This window comes from Geotrypetes seraphini, chromosome 13 (assembly GCF_902459505.1).
Source record: "Geotrypetes seraphini chromosome 13, aGeoSer1.1, whole genome shotgun sequence".
NCBI classification, from domain to species: domain Eukaryota; kingdom Metazoa; phylum Chordata; class Amphibia; order Gymnophiona; family Dermophiidae; genus Geotrypetes; species Geotrypetes seraphini.
Window position 1 is genome coordinate 27,237,029 of NC_047096.1, and position 13,167 is coordinate 27,250,195.

The following is a 13,167-nucleotide window of genomic DNA, read 5'->3' on the forward strand; positions in this document are numbered from 1 at the left end:
CTGTGGGAGTCACTAACTAGTGCAGGGATCTCAATGTCCCTCCTTGAGGGCCGCAATCCAGTCGGGTTTTCAGGATTTCCCCAATGAATATGCATTGAAAGCAGTGCATGCACATAAATCTCATGCATATTCATTGGGGAAATCCTGAAAACCCGACTTGTTTGCGGCCCTCAAGGAGGGACTTTGAGACCCCTGAACTAGTGGTACTGTGGGTTAGTGATAGCCTTGATAAATATAAACGTACATTGCTGCAGCCAGATTTCATTCTTAAAGAGACCAGAAACAGTATGCATTAACCTATCCCCCTGACATGCAACACCAAGGGCTCCTTTTACCAAGGCACATTAGGACCTTAATGCGTTGAATAGCGCACGCTAAAATGCTGCACGTGCTAACCACTACTGCCTCCTCTTGAGCAGGCGGTAGTTTTTGGGCTAGTGCGCGCTATAGCGTGCACTAATCCAGTGCATGTGCTAAAAACGCTAGCGCACCTTCGTAAAAGGAGCCCCAAATCTTCCGCCCCTCACACTTTTCACTAAAATTTTGATCCTACACCCAAGGAACCCCTCTGATAATTAAGTCCTATCTCTCTACCACCTGAACTTCTCCAGCACTCAAAACATTGGCTTCACAGAAAATAAAAATATGCACACTTTTGTTGGCACAGGAACTTGGATGTATTTACCATAATAGCTATTTCCACAAGTAAAACATGTTCTACATTTAGAACATGCTTTATAAAATGACTCCCTTAATGTATTACTGTGGTACCACATGTAAAATTGTCATACCAATAAAGTTATTTAAATCTCCATTCTACAACAGTGGTTGTCTGGTATTCAGGACCTTGGACAGTTACCAGTATCCTGCTCAGTAGTGTTCAGAAATGGGAAATAGCTAAGAAGGCAGAGTCGAGCCAGCAGACTCTTCTTTAAGGGGTCCTGTTAAGCACTAATGCGTGCTTTTAAGATGAGAAATAAACCTTACCACAAAACACGCTAAAGTGTTTTGCAGTAAGTTACATGCAAATCATGCATTATTTACAGAACTAAAACCAGGCCTAAATGCCTGCGCCTAAGTTATGCATGCATTATGCATAACTTATAATAGAGGTTCTCAACACGCAGTACAAATACCACAGGGGGTACATGCACCATTGTCAGGGGTACGCAGCATGGTGCTATAAGTCTTCCACCCTCCTTCTGCTGTCGCATATCTTCCTTTTGCCATCCATTTTCTCCCCAAATCTTCCAGACGAGCAATGGAAGCTCACTGTGCTTTTAACTTCCACACATAGCTGCTGCTAGCATTACTTTAGCGATTCTATGACGCAGCCTCGGGGCCTTTGCTAGGCTGGCCCACCTCCACTGATGCAACTTCCTCTTTTCTCGGAGGCGGCCAGCCTAGCAAAGGCCCCGAGGTTGCCTGATGAAATCGCTTTCCAGATCCCGACCCTTTAATTTCCCTCCCAACCCGACAATCCCCCTCCTGTGCCTACCGAGGTACCTGGTGGACCAGCGGGGTTTGTTGTGACAGGAGTGTGGCCCTCTCATTCCTGCCTCCTCGCGGAATTCCCATGAGCGTCAGAGCAGCACAGAGCATTCAATGCACTTAGGGTGCAAAAACCTCTTCCGCACATTTCTAAAAGGAGGGGGGAGGGGACAGTTAAGAGCACAGTTAGAAGAAAAAATAAAATCACCCTACAACAAAGGTAGGGAAAATGATTTTATTTTCAATTTAGTGATCGAAATGTGTCAGTTTTGATCATTTATATCTGCTGTCTGCATTTTGCTCTATATTTGTCTTTTTTTCCTGTAGCATATTTTAAAGTCATCTACCTTGACATCTTTGAAAAAAAAATAGAATATAAATGATAATTAACATTTTCTCTGCATACAGTGTGCTTTGTGTAGTTTAACTTTGTGGTTATCATTATGTATCGTTAATAAGATTATACTGTGTGTATATTAAAAAATGAATTGAAGAAATTGCATTACAATTAGTATCATTATTATGGGGTATGGGGTCAGGGGTGAATTTTGGGCTGGTCTGGGGTGGAGCTTGGGTGGGGGTACTTGGTTGATATATCTTAGACTTAGGGGGTACTTGACTTGAAGAAGTTGAGAAACACCGTTCTATAACAATGCACCTAACATTTAGGAATATTCCCAGCCTGCCCTTGCTCCCTTTTCATATTCATGCACTGTAACTGGTGCATACTTTTTACAGAATTATGCTTTCTGAGTTGTGAGTGTAACTTTTAATTAACGCCAACTGGCGCCAATTACAAGGTGCTAATTGTCAATTATCAGTGCGAATTAGACCAATTAATCAATTGTGTGCATACTTTGGTTACATGCAATGATGCACGCATACAACTTTAGCCACCATTTATAGAATTTGGGAGAGATTGTCCACTTATTTGATGTTAATAAGGGACTTAGCTCTGAAGTCTTTTCTTCCCACTGAAAAAAAATTTAAAATTAAACTGGATGAAAAGATAACAAAAATATTTTTGTAGTTTACATTTTGCTATTGATATTTTAAAATTCGTTATAAACCTTATCCATTCTAGATATTTGATATTTTACATATAGATCATATACACATATCTATAATATTTTTAAACACATCTCACATGGACTCATCAAAGTGAAGCACAGAAATGACAACTAGTCCTTAATAGATAATATTCAGCACAATATGAAGCTTAACTTTTCAAAGTATAGGACTATAAATGGCACCCAAATTTGGATTACGCAACAATGATTACTGGTATATTTATACTTTTTCCCTGTGCATGTTTTGACTTAATAATATCATAGCTATAATTCATTTCACAATATTACTCAATTAAATATTGAATAATTAATTTAAATAGTGCACTATTTAAATTAATTATTCAATATTTAATTGAGTAATATTGTGATATGAATATAGCTATTTAATTTATTATCACAAGTGGATATTATATTGATCCCTATATTTATTTATTTAATAATATCATAAACATAAAAAACTCCACTTATAAAACACCTTTCATATCTCACAAGAGAACACCCCACTGTTGTGCACAGTACAAAAATCAAAAAAGGAAAAACAAAACTTAGCTGTCGACTGAATTCTTCAAACGCGCCAGGAAGATCTTTTTTTTTTCTTTATTGAATTTCAATTTTTCATGACAATAACAATCATATACAATTAACAGTTTCCAGCTTATATTATTATTACATTAGTGACTTTTATTCCGCCATTACCTTGCGGTTCAAGGCAGATTTCAAAAGATGTTATCTGGACAATTCCAGAAGAGTTACATAGTTCAAATCTCATAAGAAATAATATAATTAGGTAAATTAGACATGTTTCAACTGTTTGTTAGTCCACAATAAAATGAAGGAGGAGTTTTTTTACAGCCTGCTGGGAGCCGTCTGTGCAATGAAAAAATTACAATTTCCCCTGACGGAGCCAGTATTGCTGGAGAAACAAGATTCTTGTTGGGAGATTATAAAATACTTATGCTGATAATTTGAGCTGAAAGAGTGAAGTTAAATAAACCCTGAGAAGCATGTTAATGTCAGCATTGATCTTCAGGGAACGTTTGAAGAATTCAGTTGACAGCTGAGTTTTGTTTTTCTTTTTTTGAAGTGTACATACTAGTGGGTTGGTCCCTTGTGAGATATGAAAGGTATTTTATGAGTGGAGTTTTTTTTTTAATGCCTATGTTAGTATTAAATATCAATCAACAGAACCCACTTCCCAGTATATACAATTATATAAAAAAGTATTTTTTTGTTCCTCAGTAGGCTCGATACTTTCTTGCCATTCTGGCATGAGCCATTTCTTCATCGGATCATTTTATATATGTTTTTATAAAGTCTTTTTCTTGAAAAAGACTTTATAAAAACATATAAAACGATCCGGTGAAGAAATGGCTCATGCCAGAGTGGCACGAAAGTATCATCTAAAAGGTGAAAGAGGATAAAAATATATATATATTTTTTATATAATTGTATACACTGGGAAGTGGATTCTTTTGATTGATGTTTAATAATACCCAGTAATTTATTAGCCAGCAGATTATTGTGTATGATAGTATTAACCTTTTCTTATCGTGTGTCCCGGATGACGGGACATTCCAAAAATGACATAGACAGTGGCTAAACAGTCTGTATGGACTAATAAAGAGCCAGGAACACAAAATATTTGAATTTACAGACTTATGACTTATGACTTATGATTTATGACGGTGAATAATACAAAACTTTGCTAAAATAATTACGATTGGAACCAGCATAATGTAAAATTTATTACGATAGGAAAAGGTTAAGGTAGCTTGTCACAAATGTTAGTGAAATGTGCTGCATGGTGTTTTTGAGGCTTTTTCTCCACTGTTGTTGAAAATACCACATATTCCTCAGTGTTTCCCCCCCCCCCTTTAGGCATAGTAACTTTCAGAACAATTTTGTAATAGAACCCAAATTTGGATGCCATTTACAGAATAGCACCAGCATTCCTCAATAACTGATCCCTAGTTTCTAACTTTGATAATTCCACTCAACTTGTAGCATCTTTCTTTCAATGTTAACCGGCAGAATATTGCTAAATCCATTCAAATGGTAACATCTTCTAATTATTATAAACCGCAAAGAACTTCACGGTCCTGTGGTATATAAACTGTTATATTATTATATTATTATTATTCGTTAATATCCACACCTAATTTTAGGTGTGAGGACTTACACCAACTAAACGCTGGTATAAATCCCCATGCCTAAATTAGGCATCGGTCCCCTGAATTCTGTAAACCTGTGCAGAAATAATAGAAATGACCCTGACCCACCATGCCCTCAAAAAGTCCATGCCCCCTTTTTGAATCCACGTCGAAAAGTTTATGCACACCTCTTTATAGAATCGTGACTATAAAGATGTGTGCATAAATTCATTATTACCAATTAGCACCGAAGATTGTCAGCACCTAATCATCAGCACTAATTGGCTTGTTAAATGCTTAAATAGTGCACACAAATTGGCTGCATGCTCACATTTGCATGTGCACTTTTGAGCGCTATACTGTATATAGAATATTGTCTCAATTTCATTGTGCAGCACAAACTTAAGAGACCCTGAATGGAGAAAGAATCGCTTCCCAAGTTTATTATTTATTTATTCAGTTTTCTATACAGTTCGCCCCGGGGAGCTCAGAACGGTTTACATGTATTTATTCGGGTACTCCAGCATTTTTCCCTATCTATCCTGGTGGGCTCACAATCTAACTAATGTACCTGGGGCAATGGGGGGATTAAGTGACTTGCCCAGGGTCACAAGGAGCAGTGGGTGGGTTTGAACCCACAACTTCTGGGTGACGAGGCTGTAGCTTTAACCACTGCACCACTCTAGAAATCAAAATGTAGTAAAAGTGAGACAAGGATAGGACCATGAAGCCTTTGTGACATCACTGATGAGGCTGGCTCTTAGGCATTGGTGGAATGAGGCATTATGATGTCACAATACCAGCTCTGGTTATCAGAGGCTGAAACTTTTCACAGTTTATTTATTCAATTCTCTATACTATTCTCCCAGGGGAGCTCAGAATAGTTTACATGAATTTATTCAAGTGCTCAAGCATTTTTTCCCCTGTCTGTGCTGGCAGACTCACAATTTATCTAATGTACCTGGGGCAATGGGTGGTGGGATTAAGTGATTTGCACAGGGTCACAAGGAGCAGTGTGGGTTTGAACCCACAACTCAGGGTAATGAGGCTATAGCTTTAACCATTGCGCCACACTCTCCCCAGCTTATGTTGTAAGGATAAAACCCTCTTCTGGTCTTATCTTTGGACACCATTTTTTCATTATACGATAAACAGAATTCTCTGCCAGTTTCTTAATAGAATAGTGTGGCTGGGACATAACACATTAATAGCCTCTGATCTGACTGTTCAGAAGACTTTCTTGTAGGAAAAAAAAAGTTGAAAACCTGTATGATAAAGCAAACATTGTAATCCCTTCTGGATAATCATGTTACTTAAAGCCTTGTGTGAGATAACATTAGGAGATGAGATTCATCCAGCAGAGAACTAACTACCAATGTCATTGTCTTCTGGGGATTAATGCTTAATTACAAGACTCAAAATTGATACACATTAACTCAAACATATGAGAGAGAGAAATAGACAGTGGTTTTCCATTAAAGGTTTTATTATTAATGTTCAGGCATGAGAGGAGAAGTACAATTTCTAAATCATGCACGGTAATAGTGCAGGTTATATAGAGGGATCAGTCCCCTAGGAATGAGAATATACACCATATCTAATAAGCTGTTAGGATTTCATGTTTCAATATTGTGGTTAAACAAATGTTAAATGAATTCTGAAGGTTCCTGGGTTTTCCTATTTTGGGTTAAGAACATAAAAATTGCCACTGCTGGGTCAGACCAGTGTTCTATCATGCCCAGCAGTCCGCTCCCGCGGTGGCCCTTAGGTCAAAGACCAGTGCCCTAACTGAGTCTAGCCTTACCTGCGTACGTTCTGGTTCAGCAGGAACTGGTCTAACTTTGTCTTGAATCCCTGGAGGGTGTTTTCCCCTATAACAGCCTCCGGAAGAGCGTTCCAGATTTCTACCACTCTCTCGGTAAGGAAGAACTTCCTTACGTTTGTACGGAATCTATCCCCTTTTAATTTTAGAGAGTGCCCTCTCGTTCTCTCTACCTTGGAGAGGGTGAACAACCTGTCTTTATCTACTAAGTCTATTTCCTTTATTATCTTGAATGTTTCGATCATGTCCCCTCTAAGTCTCCTCTTTTCAAGGAAGAAGAGGCCCAGTTTCTCTAATCTCTCATTGTACGGCAACTCCTTCCAGCCCCTTAACTATTTTAGTTGCTCTTCTCTGGACCCTTTCCAGTAGTACTGTGTCCTTCTTCATATACGGCGATCAGTGATGGACGCAGTATTCCAGGTGGGGGCATACCATGGCCTGGTACAGTGGCATGATAACCTTCTCCGATCTGTTCATGATCCCCTTCTTAATCATTCCTAGCATTCTGTTTGCCCTTTTTGCCTCTGCCGCCGCACATTGCATGGACGTCTTCTCCCTATCACTGACCACTGTGGAATTAGTCAGCGATAGTCTATTTTATCCATTCAGGCCTATCCAAAATCAAAAACAAAGGGACGTATGTGATGCTTTCTGGAAGGTTATATATAACTAGTCTTTAAGCTCGTTACATTAACGGGTGCTAGAATAGATGTGTGTGTCTTTCTTTCTCTCTCTCTCCTTGGCCGCTTTCTGTCTGTCTGTCTTTCTTTCTTTCTTTTTCTCTCTCTCTTTCCTCGGCTGTCCACCACCACCCCTTGCCTGCTCCCCCTGTCCAACAGTAGCCCTTCTCCCTTTCTTTTACTCCCTCCCTGGTCCAGCAGCACCTCTTACCTGATCCCCCTGCCCAGCAGTAGGCCTTCTCCTTTCCCTGCTCCCCCTATCCAGCATCCGCTAGCCCGGGCAGCCTCTGGGCTTTTGCTAGGCCGGCCCACCTCGCATTATCAAAGTGGGCCAGCCTAGCAAATGCCCCGCGGCTGCTGCATTTGCTGGTCGGGGGATGAGAAGAGACATCCTGGCAGTGCAGGAGTCAAACCGCCGCTGAAATCGCCCATCGCAAGCCACCCCATGCGCCGCAAGCCGTCCCACGCGCCGGAAATTGAATTTGGCATGGATGGACACAGCACAGTGGCAGGGATCACAAACCCTAAGTGCGCATGCACACTTAGGGTTTTATTATAGAGGATGTCATGTGTTCAGATCAAAGGTTATTGAACTCACTCTTTGGTAGACATAAAACTTGATACCTACACACATTCAATCATTCCTATTTGAAGAAGCAGAGACACTAAGAATCAGCAGGCTATATGCAGCCCTTGGCATGCAAGAATCCATTTTGTGATTATACCCAACCTACTCTTGGCAGTAGCAGGTGTGTGTATGTGCGTGTGTGTCTTCTTCAGAGTCTTTTGACAAAAAGAAAATATATGGAGTGTTTTTTTCTAAAAGGAAATAAAAGCTAGCAATGTTCCACTTGGCTGCTGCCTCCCGCCGTCTGTTTCATCTCCTATCATCTAGACTCTGAGGGGGTGTCCAATTTAAGGAACAATAACTGTAAAGTCATTTGCGGCACCCCACAGAGGCAGAGCTTATGATAGCCTTTCGTACGGCAGCAGTTGGACTCGAACGCCGCCTCGGAAGATGCATTCCTGCAAAGATGGACTGCCTGCACAGCACAGCCGACTGCGTGCAGGATCAGAGCTGGCATCTGACTGCATGGCGCTGCAAGTAGAAAAGCTCCTAATTGATGAGATGGTTTAGAAGCTTTTAATTGATACATTTGTGGGTTGCATTAATCATTTCTCTCTAGAAATCAATGCAGTCACCACTGGGATGTCAGCAAGAGGTAAACTTAACAGCAGAAAAGATTAGGTGAGACCTTTTTAATGACAAATAATAATTCTGAATTTAACTTCCTGTGAATTTAGTAACTGCAAACACATCTGCAAAAGAAACCTGTTTACAAGCGCATCCACACTCAGCCATTCAAAAGAAACAGACACACACACACACTCTCACACACTCACACTCACACACACATACTCTTTATAGGTTCACACACACACTCTTTATAGGTTCACACACACACACACCTCTTTATAGGTTCACACACACACTCTTTATAGGTTCACACACACACACACACACACACACTCTTTATAGGTTGTCCAAAGTTAGACGCTCAGTTTTGGTTGTGGATCACAGATAAGTGTGTAAAGTAATTGGCTAGATTGGTGGTAACAATCAATAATTGCTATTAACAAGCACTTATACGCACACCCTTTTACTAAGCCGCGCTAGTGGTTATTAGCGCAGGGAGCCGTGTTGAATGCTCCACACTGCTCCCGATGCTCATAGAGTTCCTATGAGCATTGGGAGCAGCGCAGAGCATTCAGCGTGGCTCCCTGCGCTAATAACCGCTATCATGATTTAGTAAAAGGGGGGGATGGGGGTGGTTAGTATAAGGGTGTAATAAAAAGGGGGTGGGAGTGTGTGGCGCAAAGGTTAGAGCTACAGTCTCAGCACCCTGAGGCTGTGGGTTCAAATGCCTCGCTGTTTCTTGTGACCCTGGGCAATCCCCTCATTGCCCCAGGTACACTAGATAGAGTTTGAGCCCACCGGGATAGATAGGGAACTATGATAAAGTACCTGAATGTAAAAACCACTTAGGATATAAGTGGTATATAAATAAATAAATAAATAAAATTAGCAGTCATTAGAAATTACATGTGGATCTGCCCTAAACCTTATTCTTTAACATGCATGTCTACTTTTCATAGTGTATAAGTCTAAAAGGGGTGTGGCCATGGGAAGCTCAAGGGCATTCCCAGAATTTAGGCATGGTTTTATAGAATACCAACACAATATAGTAGAAAAAGACAACTATGGTCAAAAGACCACTGTATCAATAGATATCGTTCAAAGAATTAGATATCCAAAAATATCCAAAATAATAGTGGAGAAAAAAGAGACCTCAGATATCCAAAAATATCTCAAAAATAGTGGAGGTTTTTTTTTCAGAGACCAATGACTGTGCTATGCTCTATTACAGATCTTGTGTTTACTGAAACAGAGAGCGAATTGGTTATCTGAGGTCTCTTTTTTCTCCATTATATTTTTGGATATCTAATTCTTTGAACGATATCTATTGAAACAGTGGTCTTTTGATCATAGTTGTCTTTTTCTACTATATTGTGTTGGTATTGCTATTGTAATTGCAGAGGTTCGTTATATATTATTGATATATAGAATATCTACATGTTCACGCCTATTATTAGTTGGGAATGAGCATTTACATAAGCCTTTAGAAGTCATAAATCCTTATGCCCAAAGTTAGGCGCAAACGATGAATTCTATAAACGGCACCTAAATTAAGTGCCTACATTGGTATACCTAGCTGATGTAGGTGTATAACTTAATTGTTTAATAGACTTAATTGGTGCTGATAATTGACCATCAGCACCTCGTATTGATGTAAATTGTAATTAATTGGATATTAGGCGCCTAACTTGGTAGGCATCTACCACTTTGAGGTAAGCGCCTAGTCCAAGATGCCTAACACAAAGTAGACATGTTTAGAAGATGGATTGTGGGTATGTTTTGTAGTAGGCGCCTGTTTTGGACTTAGGTACTGGTAAGCACCTAACTTATATGCAAGTATTAAGCAAAGAAAACCCTGGCATAAATATAGAATGCCTATAAGTTAGGCGGCACTAAGTGGACCATACTTAGAATCGGGCCCAAAATGCTTGCTAAACTAGTATTCTATAATGACTGTTCTGTGCAGAATGTTCTTTATAGAATTCAGTCTTACCATACATCATGCTGATGCTTGTCTTTGGTTGACCTATTCAGAATTTCCTCACACTGCCCTCAAGTTCTGAAGAACAGGTTAGCATCTATATTGTGACCAGCCAGATATTCTACCTGCTCAGGTCCCAGTTAGGACAGAGAAAAAAGTGGAAGAAAAGAAATCCTGGAGAGGAATTGGGAAGGGACAAGTAGTTACTGAACGTAATAATAGCACTGTCCACCGGGGGAGCCCAGGAGGCCCTTGGAACACTGCCAGGGCTGACAAAGCAGGGCGTTTCCCCAAGGTACTTAAACCTGTGTGTAAGAACAGAGAGGGAAGCCAGCTGGGGAGGAGGTTTAACCCTTTCCTCCCTAAAAAGTCTTCTCAGCCAAGCAGGAGCGATGGCCCCGTTCCAATGGAGGTGCTAGAGGAAGGTCAGGTTGAGGATCCTGTGTTCCCTGAAGAGCTGCCTATGGAATTGGAGGAAGGCTGTTCAGAATTTGCTCCTCAAGTCACTGAAGCAATGCAGGTGGACTTTGCCTCCATTTCCAAACAGTGAGTGTGATTTTGGATGCTGGACTGTTTAGAGAATATTTTCTTTTTTTTTTCCTTGCTATTTTTCAAGCTTGGGGAGTGATTATTGGGGAGAGGTTTTGCTGTTATCCTGGGTGGGAATTGTGAAAGTCAAACTAATGACTGTCTGTTTGCAAAACCTATCACTCCCTGGTTTTTCCTGGCAGTGTGTGGAACTAGCCAGAGGCTTGTAAAAACTTTGGCATTTTTGGGAGGTGAAGATAAATGCCTAAGACTGTATTGTTGTTTTTTTGTTGTTGGTTGATTTTGAAAATTGCCTGCTTTATTAACAGCCCGGGTTTGGACTGAAGTGGACTACAAACCCAGGACACAGCTGAAGTGTCCTCAGTTCTGAAGGCAAGGCAAGGACTGGTTTTGTATACTGGCTTTGTCCTGTTTGAGTTGTTTATTTTTGTTTGTGCTGCTGTTTAAACATTCTGACCAATTTAGCAGCTGTATGAAGAAAACTACTTACCTGAATTCAGGAAGAATAAATAAGATTATTGTTTTGAAGAAATAAATGATAATGACTTTGTTTTGTTTTTGATTCCATCTTGGAATCCAGTCCTGCAGGGTGGCTCCAGGCCGGGCCACACGTCAGGGTGCTATTTTGTGGCTAGCCACTGAGGGTGCTATTGAGCACTGTTTGGAGCCTCAGTGGACCACATAGTTTGGTGTCAGAAGTGGGATATAGCACCTCCTGCAGGACATCCGAGGAACTGCAAGTTAAAAAAAAAAAAAAAAGGAAAAAATATTTTTTTTTTCTTTTGTTGCGCCATTTTGTTGGACTGGCGTGTCTTGGATGTTCTTTGAAGATTGTTGAACTATTGACAATATTGCTTTGTTTGGAGAAACCTTTTGTTTTGAAAGACTTTGGCTGGGGTTCCTGTGTCCAAGTCTAAGGAGGAGTTTCCAGCCGGAAACCGGAAACCAAGAATCCAAAACAGCCGCATATCCTGTAGAGGACAGCGTGGAGCTCAGTTGGTGGTCGGAGGAGGAAGGAGACAGACCGGAGTTCCAGTCTTCCAGAGCCGAGTTCCAGGAGCGCCCAGAGGAACCAGTGGACCGAGCCGGAGACCAGTTCCAGACCGGATACAGCACGGGCGGTGCACCCAATCAGCACGAATGCGAAGACTCACCAGTACCTCCGGTAAGAGTACCTAGGGGTAGCTGGTGAGGATAAAGTGGTGTTGGTTGGGGAGGACTGGAAGCTGGGGAGGCTAGCCAGGGGAGGACACTATTTCCAAGCGGCCACACTTGGGTTCCTTCTCTTGTTGTTTTATTTTCTAGGTTTCACTATGGAGCAGACCCAGATATTGGCGGCATTAGCTGGCGAACGTCAGAGACAGGCTGAGGAGCTAAAAAGCATCCTAAGGACCAGCGAGGAGCGTTGGCAAGCCAGCCAGGACACGATGCTACGCCAACACGGAGAACTGCTGGCGAGCATGCAAGAACAGTCAAAGATTTTTGCTCAGATCTTACAGCAGACCACGGGACAACCGCTTCATACGGGAATGCAGGGTGTGCTACCTCAGACTCCGGTAGGATTGACTACTTTGTCTAATGTAAACCTATGCAAGATTGCGCCCGGAGATGCCCCAGATGATTTTCTGTACTCATTTGAGCGCATAGCGATAGCTGCAGGATGGCCTCAGGAACAGTGGGTCTTTAGACTGTTGCCCTGCTTGGCTGGGGAATCCCTAGCCGCCTTTCAAACCATAGGGCCGGAGCAGGCCAACAATTACCTGGCTGTAAAAAACCATATCCTAGATTACTTGGGATTTACTGGAGAACATTATAGGCAGAAGTTTAGAGCCACTCAAATGCTACATTCAGAAAGGCCTAAAGCACTACTCCAACGCATTACCAAGTTGGCAGAAAAATGGTTGCAGCCTTTTCTGAATGATGCAAGGGCACTATTTGGGGAAATAGTGAAGGAACAATTGTTGGAAGCGGTCCCGAAAAATATTAAATCATGGATAAAAAAACAAAACTGTAAAACCCTGGGACAGGTGCTGGAAGTAGCGGAGGCCTATCTGGACTCTCAAGAACTCATAGGAGAAGGCTCAGGTATAAAACAAGCCAACTCATTTAGGCAGAATCCTGTAGAAGCAGATAAGAATTGGAATAAGAAAGTCCCATATAAAGATTCTCCATCCCCCTCATCTAGAGCTAACATACAGGGAAATGGAAGAAAATGTTATAGGTGTG